Source organism: Ictidomys tridecemlineatus, chromosome 12 (assembly GCF_052094955.1).
Source record: "Ictidomys tridecemlineatus isolate mIctTri1 chromosome 12, mIctTri1.hap1, whole genome shotgun sequence".
NCBI lineage: Eukaryota > Metazoa > Chordata > Mammalia > Rodentia > Sciuridae > Ictidomys > Ictidomys tridecemlineatus.
In genome coordinates this window covers 30,521,211-30,529,216 of record NC_135488.1, presented here as the reverse complement: position 1 = coordinate 30,529,216, position 8,006 = coordinate 30,521,211, and the positions used below count along the sequence as shown (strand labels likewise).

Here is an 8,006-nt window from a genome sequence, read left to right as displayed (position 1 = left end):
CGGGGCAGGGGAGGGGGGGCACTCCTAGGAGCCCTTCTGATCACCAGGCCTGAGGGACACTAGGATGTGCCTTTCAAAATGGAGAAGCCAGGATACACCCCCTTTCCGGCACCCCAGGCCCCCTTCCCCACTGATCCACACTGGCCTTGGATGTCTCAACGCAGCATCCAGTCAGGGGCATCGCCGTGCGAGATGGCACCTTGACCATCAGATCCCTTTGGGTTTAGGTACGTGACAAGTTACCTTGGCGACTGCATAGAATCATGTGTCAATCTCCCCTCTGCGCTGGGCTGCAGCAGCTGGGGCCACACGGAACATCCGATGTTCCTGTTGGTGCAATGCCTGCCCCAAAGTAGATCTGCAGAGGGTCATTGGGAGATGGAGGACAGAAACCCCTTGTCGATACTTTGCACCTTCATTTCCTGAAAGGGCACTTTGAATGGGCGTGGGGACTCCCACCTTCTGGTTGGCTGTCAAGTGAACGGCGTGCAGTGTGTACTTAGCACCTTCTTCAGAACGAATCAATGTGGACTGATCAAAATCAAGGCGATCCCAGTTTCCCTAGCATCACCAGCTCGCTGTATCTCTTGCTGAAACCTTCCTGTCATATTAGGAAACCTTTCTCTGGTCAAAGCACTCTCTGTAAACCACAGAACATGGGTGATGAGATTTTTTGCACTGGAAATGTCTTTTGAGCTGCAAACCGAGTACCTTTTTCTGGGAACTGCTTGGGTCTTTTGCAATAAGGGAGCACCAAACCTCGGGGGGGGGGGTAAGGGTCACAGCTGCCTCCCATCCTGTTGACCCACAAGCCAAAGTGCAAGGGGAGAGGTGGAGGGCTTCTCCTGGGCAGAACACGTTGGTCATTAACTTTGTAAACGAACCTTCTGAACTCACTGCAGACTACTTGGCTCTGGTGTGTACACACTCAGCTCTGTCCTGGCACATCTTGCTTCTTGATTGTTTGTTTGACTTACTGGAAGAGCAGCTTGCCATTCCCAAGATCCTCCACAGGGTGCACAACGGTATGTGTGGCAAGGCTCCATGTCAGGGGACAGCCAGTTGGCAGGTGGGGCCGGTGGCATGGGTGCACACTCAGACCCGCCTGGGGTGGGGGCTTGGCACTCAGAGGAGTTGCATTCGGACATCTTCTTGAAAGGAGCTGTCAGCGCTGGTCCAAGGGTACCAGGGACTCTGGGCAACCCTGGTCTGCCGGCAGTCTTTTCCTTTCCCTTCTGGCCACCCCGTCCTCCTACTTGGGGTGTAAGGACACCATCCCCAAGGTGGAGGGTCCAGGTGGCAGGCAGAGAGAGACACAGTGGGAGGAGCACTTTCACTGGTGCCATAGAATTTCCTACTCCTGAGATGGAAGGGGAGCCAAGAAGCATCCAGTCCAACTGCCCCACTTTGCCCCCAGGAGGGAGCCAGACCCAGAGAAGGAGGCGGGAAGGAATCAGACCTCATCCTGGAGAGAACCAGGTCTGTAATTCAGGTCCCTGGTGCCCAATCCCTTTCTCATGTGAGTGGCCTCTGCTGCTCCAGAGTGGCCCTGAGTTAGTCTGAGGCTCCTCTGGGAGGGTCAGTGGTCTCTCTGTGAAGCCCGAGTCTCAAGGTACTGGCCTCAGGTTTCTGATCAAATCCATTATCCCCCCCACCTTTCCAAAGCTCTGCATTCCCACTCAACCACAAGAAGTTTTAAAATATTTATCATGAACTTTAACCCTAAAAAAACCCTGGGGGTAGAATCACTGCTTCCATTTTAAAATTGAGGTAATGGAAGATGGGTGGAGATGCTGACCAGCTTGTTCAGAGCCACACAGGTGGCACCTAGAGAGGTGGGCACTGGTACCCTTGTCCTTGGACCTGTGCCACAGGTCTCCAGCTGGGCCCTCCTGCACCTGCAGTTAGTGAGGCAGCCCAAAGAGAGGGCCAGGGCTGGCTCCTCAGCAGGGGAAGGGACCAAGGGCTAGAATCCATTCTAACTTATACTACCTGATCTTATTTGGACTCTTACTGGCCTGCAGTACACATCCTGCTTCTTTTGGGGAGTTTAGAATTCAGAGTGTATGGATTCCCAAGGTAATAGAGGATTTTTGTTTTATACACTGAAAATAATAGTCTTGTCATAAAATCTTGGGTTTGAGTTCAGTCCTATCACTTAAGAGCTGTGTGACCTGGGAAAACCTTCCTAACCTCTCTGAGACTTTCTGACTCTCCATAGGAAGATGCACATGCATGTTGGATGTGGAGTGTGTCTGGGGACAGCAGTGCTGTGGGAAGGGATGAGGTGAACGGCAACATTGGCTGTGCAGGCCTCTGAACCTGGAGGTCTCTGCAGAATGGGCCTGGACTGAGGCAGAAAGCCAATGTTCAAAGTCCCCGTGGACCACTCACAAGACTGGGGCTTGACTTCGGGCAAGTTGGCTTTCTGCATCCAAGTGCAGTTCCCGAGGGGCCCAGAGCTGGGGAGTGCAGTCCTTCAGTCCTGAAGTGGGGCTAGGTGACGCAGGACAGGGTGACGCAGGACAGGAGCCAATCCCGGCACTTCGCAGTGTTGTCTTAGGATGGAGTTCAACCACTGGAACGTCGCCGGGGCGCAGGGGCCGATCTGAGCATGTGCGGCAGGTGTGAAGCCCCTGCGCCCTCCGCTCCCCCGCTCCTGCTCTGAGGTGAGGGGCCGCTACCAGTCTCCCAGGGAAAGACCTCGGGGACCTCAGAGGACCAGCGGAGGGAGCCTCACCCGGGACCGGCCTCCTTCCATGGCACATCCTAGCTGGCCACCCTGCTGGGGGCGAAGGGTGTGTGCGCCGGCCGGGTACCTCGGCGAGTCCCCAGTGGACTTCCAGAGCAGAGACGGTGCCCCAGGATTCACCTCACTTCCCAAGTGATGCGCTTGCGTGGCGCCCGGGGCCACCACGGGAGCTCGTCACACCTGGGAAACCTGCGTGGAGAGATGCTGCAGCGCCTGGAGCCCTGGCGCCGACGCACCAGCTCAGGACCAGGTGCCAGGAGCCCCTGAGCTGGAAATCTAAAACCCAAACACTTTTGAGCAGAGTGTGGAACGCTGCACACTCTGGAACTTTGTTAGATGCACATAAATATTTAAAAACACCATATAAAATTACCTTCAGACTATGTGTTAAAGGCGAATGTGAAACCTAAATGAATTTTGTGTTTAGACTTGTGTGTCCTATCCCCAAAATATCTCATGATGTATATGCAAATATTCCAAATCCCCCAAATCCCAAAGTCTGAAATACATCTGATTCTAAACATTTCAGATATGGGGTCTGCAACATGTATATGGTTTTCTTGAATCCCAAGAACCCTCCTGGGGGGCTATCATTCCTGGCTACCTTATACAGATGAAGAGCCTGTGGGTCCGAGAAGTCAGGTCACAAGCAGACCCAGTCACTATGAGCTGGGACCCAGGATCCCTTTCAGGCCCTCCCTCCAGGTCAGTGTCTTGATCTCTTGCCTGAAGTTCCTTCTTTTCAGGGAAAATGAGGCAGATCTAGGAGCATGCTGGGGAAGAAAGAAAAGCAGGTGTGTGGCGTTAAATGGCTTTGCCAGCCCACACAGGGACCAGAGCGGATAGTGATCACTTCTGTTCGTCTCAAAGGGGTTGGTGGCATGGGATTGGGGACGAGGAGAAGTCTCCGCCTGGAAGAAGTTTGGGAGTTGGAATGAGTTTGTGAAGAAGGTTGTGGGTCGCCTTCCCTGGAGATGCATGCAATTAGGACACAGCAGCCACCGGTGGCAGTAATCGGTGGTTCACTGCCCATCAGAAACCAGGCTGGGCCTGCGGAACGTCAGGCGGTCGGCCTGCTGCCCCACTTCTGGACAACCTGCTTTGGAGAAGGAGCTTGCCGACCAGGACCGCTGGGATGGCTGGTTATTCCATCTTCTTAAACCCCTCCCTTCCTCCAGGGACCTGGGAGCGAGAGAAGCCCCTGTGCCTTTGAATCCATTTGCTTCACTTACATAACACCTCGGAGCCCCACCTGCTGCAGGAGGCGGAGGCTGCCCTAGGCCCTGCCAGCAGCTGCTCCTTTTCTGGCAGGGGCTTGGTGTCCCCTCTGGTGTCCTTGAGTCTGAAGAGGCACGTCCCAGAGCTGCCGCCTTCTTCCCCCTCCCGACCCAGTTCTTCCCCTGGAGGGGCTTGCTCTTGGCCTTTCCTGCCTCCCCACCTCCAGGGCTGACCTTGGTTTCCCTTCTGACTGCGTGCGTCCCACTCTGGCTGTCCAGGTTACGTCTGCTCTGGGTTTTCCAGGAAGTCGCACTATCTAGGAGGTACCAACTGGATCTGGAACCCAGATGTGTTCATTTCAGCCCCCAGGACACCGAGGCTTAGAAGAGAGGGCTCCGTTCAGACTCCTGCTCTCTGGCCCGTCTCTGTGGGTCAGCCTGAGTCTCCTTACCTGGGAGCAGGGATGGTCCTGATGCTGGTGGTTGCTGGGACTTGCTTGCAAAGGGTCAGGTGCCTGCTCCAGAGATACCATCGAGAGATGGCTGCCACCGCTGCTGGTGGTGTGACTTTTATTATCCTCTGACGGCAGGCTCCCTTGATAGCAGGATGCTGCGGCGAGATGGTTAGAAACGGGGAGCCCCTGCACACTACACAGTAGGACCCAGGCTCAGCAGACAGCCCAGGGTGGTGGACAGGAGCCCTGGGGGCATATTGCTGCTGCTGCTGCTGCATGAACCTCGAGTTGCATGGAACTCAGGACCTGCACTGGTGGGCTCCCTCTAGGTCAAGGGCTGAGCATTGACTCCTGGCCCCTAGCCAGCGCTCTTTTCCAAGTTTAGTTTGTGTTTCCTCCAATGAACCTTTCTCCATGATTACCAGGCTGGTTCCAGCTTCTCACAGGGAGAATTCAAGTTACAAAGGAGTTCAGAAGCTCAGATCTTTTGCATGATGAACCTTTATTAGGATTCCTGGATTAGCTAAGAGTGTGCGCCTCCAGAATGAGCTGGACCAGCACAGACCCCGGCTGCTGTCAGAACAGTTGATACTGCATCCGAAAGAGGGGTTTCCTGGTTCTTGGATTTACCCTGAAAGCTGACCTCTTGAAGAAACATCATTGACTTGGGGACATCGAAGGCATAGACTTTTGGGGGACCGCGGGAGAAGTCTGCAGGCAAGTTCAAGGACTTTTGAGGTTGGTGGCACTGTATCTTTATGGCATCTAATTCCACCTTCCTTCTTGGATTCAGACGGGGTCGCTGGAACTGTGACTCTGTCAGCCACAATTAAGGTCATCTGTGGCTTATAAACAGGGAGGGGGGGGAGAGAGAGAGAGAGAGAGAGAGAGAGGGAGGGAGGGAGGGAGGGAAAGGGAGGAAATGATGAGAGGAAAACAGACCTCTTTAAACATCAGAAACATCAGCTGGTTTGATAAACAATTTCGGGTCTTCTGCGGCACCATATCCTGTGAGGCAGAGAGGGGAGGGAACTTCACTGGGGAGGGAGGAAGGGGTGGAGGAGGGTGGAAGCGCCTGGCAGGAAGGGTCCTTTTGGCTCTGGACACGGGCTGGATGGCGGGCAGCTGGCAGGAGGAGTGGGCATTTGTAAGCTCAGTGCTTATAACTTGAGGTGCTTTGCTTTTGAGGTAATGACGATGTGTTGGAGGGAGCAGCGGGTGCAGGCTGTTAGTTTTAGGGGGGTGTCCTCCCATCTTTTATCAACTGATTAATGAATTTTACTCCTTCACGCACCACACAGCGTTCTTGGAGCTGAGTGTCACCAGGAAGAGAGAAAAACACAGATGAAGCGATTGCACCAATACGGGTGAATCTGCCTTGGTGACCAGCGTGTGAAATGGGACCTGCTGTGGGCAGATCTGCCCGGGTCCTCTCTGTGGCGAGCTTCTCCAGGGAAATGATGCTGGACCTGGGACCCTGGGGCGGGGGGAGGGTGGTGGTGGTGACAGGAGCCAGGTGGGCTGAGCCACGAGGCCATGGCCACCTCAGAAGAAGCAGAGCTGGGTTCAGTCCTCTGGGCCTGGAAGCTGTGACCCCTGTTAATGTTGCTCCCGTCTTAGGCACTAGGTTCACCGTGGGTGAACTCTGCTTATCCCTCCTGGCGACACTAACCGCCTCACGTATTGCTCATCAAGATCTAGAACACATGTGGAGCACATGACCTGCCTGCCGTTCCCAGGGGTGTTGATGAAAGACGTGCAGAATCACCCGGGCATCCTGGTTTCATTTCCTAACGCGTGGGTCCTCCAGGGCCGCCAGTCCGACGCTCCCCAGGGCGTGTTCTCGCAGATCACGGGTCACCTCCACAGCAGACACGGCCTAGCAAGCTCTCGTCTGAGTCAGATCTGAGCCCCACACAACCTGCTGGTCCCAGGCCCAGCATCATTTCCTTGGGAGAAGCTCACCACAGACAGGTCCGGGTCAAATCTGCCCATTAACACCTCCACGTTTTGGGAAGTGCATTTCATGCACGGACACATTTCTGTGTCCTTTTTGCAGGACTTCTCGCTGCATGTTATCAAGTCATTTATTAACTCACATGGAGCGGGGGCTTTGGTGTCTATACACAGTGGAATATTACTCAACTGAAAAGAAGAATGAAATTATGAAACAACACTTTTGCTGTCTTCATGGGAGAAGATGGCGGGCGTGTCGATTGTATGCCTATAGGTTCCTAACCTGGGAGTGATCATAAAGGGTCTCTATCTAATGCTGTGCATCACCCTAACTGACTGTGGCTTTTTATGCTGGTCTGGAAACCTTCTTGGCACAGATGACTCAGGATAACGGGAGCAGGTGGCTGACCTTGCAGGTGTCCTCTGTGGGCCACACGAAGCATCCATAATGAACTCCACTGTCCCTGTGCCCTGGGCCCAAAGCTGCTTCTCCCTGCGGCACCAGCGTCCTTCATTTGGTTTCTCAACCTCTCTGCTCTTGATCACAAAGCCACGGTCCTGACTACATCCTTGTAATTCCAGTGACTCAGGAGGCTGAGGCAGGAGGATTGCAAGTTTGAAGATAGCCTCAGCAACTTAGGGAGACCCTCAGCAACTTAACAAGACCCTGTGTCAAATAAAAAATAAAAAAGGGCTGGCTTCTTTTACCTTCGTGGCCCCCAGATGCCTCGTCTGTTCCCCTGGGTTCTTTGCTGGTCCCACAAATACATTGTACAGCTTCTAGCTTTCCTTGTCCTTCAGTCGATGTTGTTTCTTGTCTTGGACGAGGAAGAGTCACAAAGAACTCAAGGGTGGCTCATCCGATTCTTCCCTAAGGGGCTCCGGAACAGACCTGGCCAGGTGCACGGCCCCACGGCTGCCCATGGAGTAAGCAGACCTGGACTTGGATTCCAAAGCCACCAATTCCTGGCATGTGACCTTGGCAAGTCACTTCAGCTCTGAGCCACAGCTAAGTCAACTTTGAAACTGTTCCGATCTCATCAAGAGGTCAGTGAGATGCGGCGTGTAAACCCCCTGACACATTTGATAACCTCTTATGAGCAGGGAGTGTAAGATCAGAACATCTTGAGGGGCAGCTGAATCCCAGTAGGTCCAGGGGGAAGAGGAGGGAGTCAGGAGGAATGGAAGATGACTCCTAAATTTCAGAAGTGGGGCAGCAAGCAGAGTACGCCTGGGAAGGGTGGCGCCTCCGGCTGACTTGCTGACACAGGCTGCCTGGGCTCCCTGCGGCGATGGTTGTGGTCTTTTGATTGGTCCCAGGGATTGAACTCAGGGGGACTTAACCACTGAGCCACATCCCCAGCCCCTTCTTATTTTTTATTTTGAGATAGGGTCTTGCTAAGTTGCCTCCCTAAGTTGCTGAGGCTGACCTCGAACTTGTGATCCTCCTGCCTCAGCCTCCTGAGTCACTGAGATTACAAGGATGTGCTACCACGCCCAGTGGGTTGTGGTCCCTTAAGTCAGGAATGTGTCTGTGTGACTAAGCACGTCCTCCGGACCCTTCCTGTACCAGTCTCTGCCCCAGGAAGTCCACCCTCCATATCTGAGTGACCTGGGTTCTTCCAA

At 54.0% G+C, this 8,006-nt stretch overlaps 1 long non-coding RNA gene across 2 annotated transcripts; it reads left to right on the top strand.

Annotated features, from left to right (window-relative positions):
* The first annotated feature begins 896 nt into the window (after positions 1-896).
* Positions 897-7,256, top strand: LOC144369161 (uncharacterized). Of its 2 annotated transcripts, none has more exons than XR_013428632.1 (2): positions 897-1,025; positions 5,726-7,256. It is a non-coding gene; the product is annotated as an uncharacterized LOC144369161 (long non-coding RNA). The 2 variants fall into 2 exon arrangements; XR_013428633.1 differs by lacking the exon at positions 897-1,025 and adding an exon at positions 3,986-5,162.
* Positions 7,257-8,006: the final 750 nt, after the last annotated feature.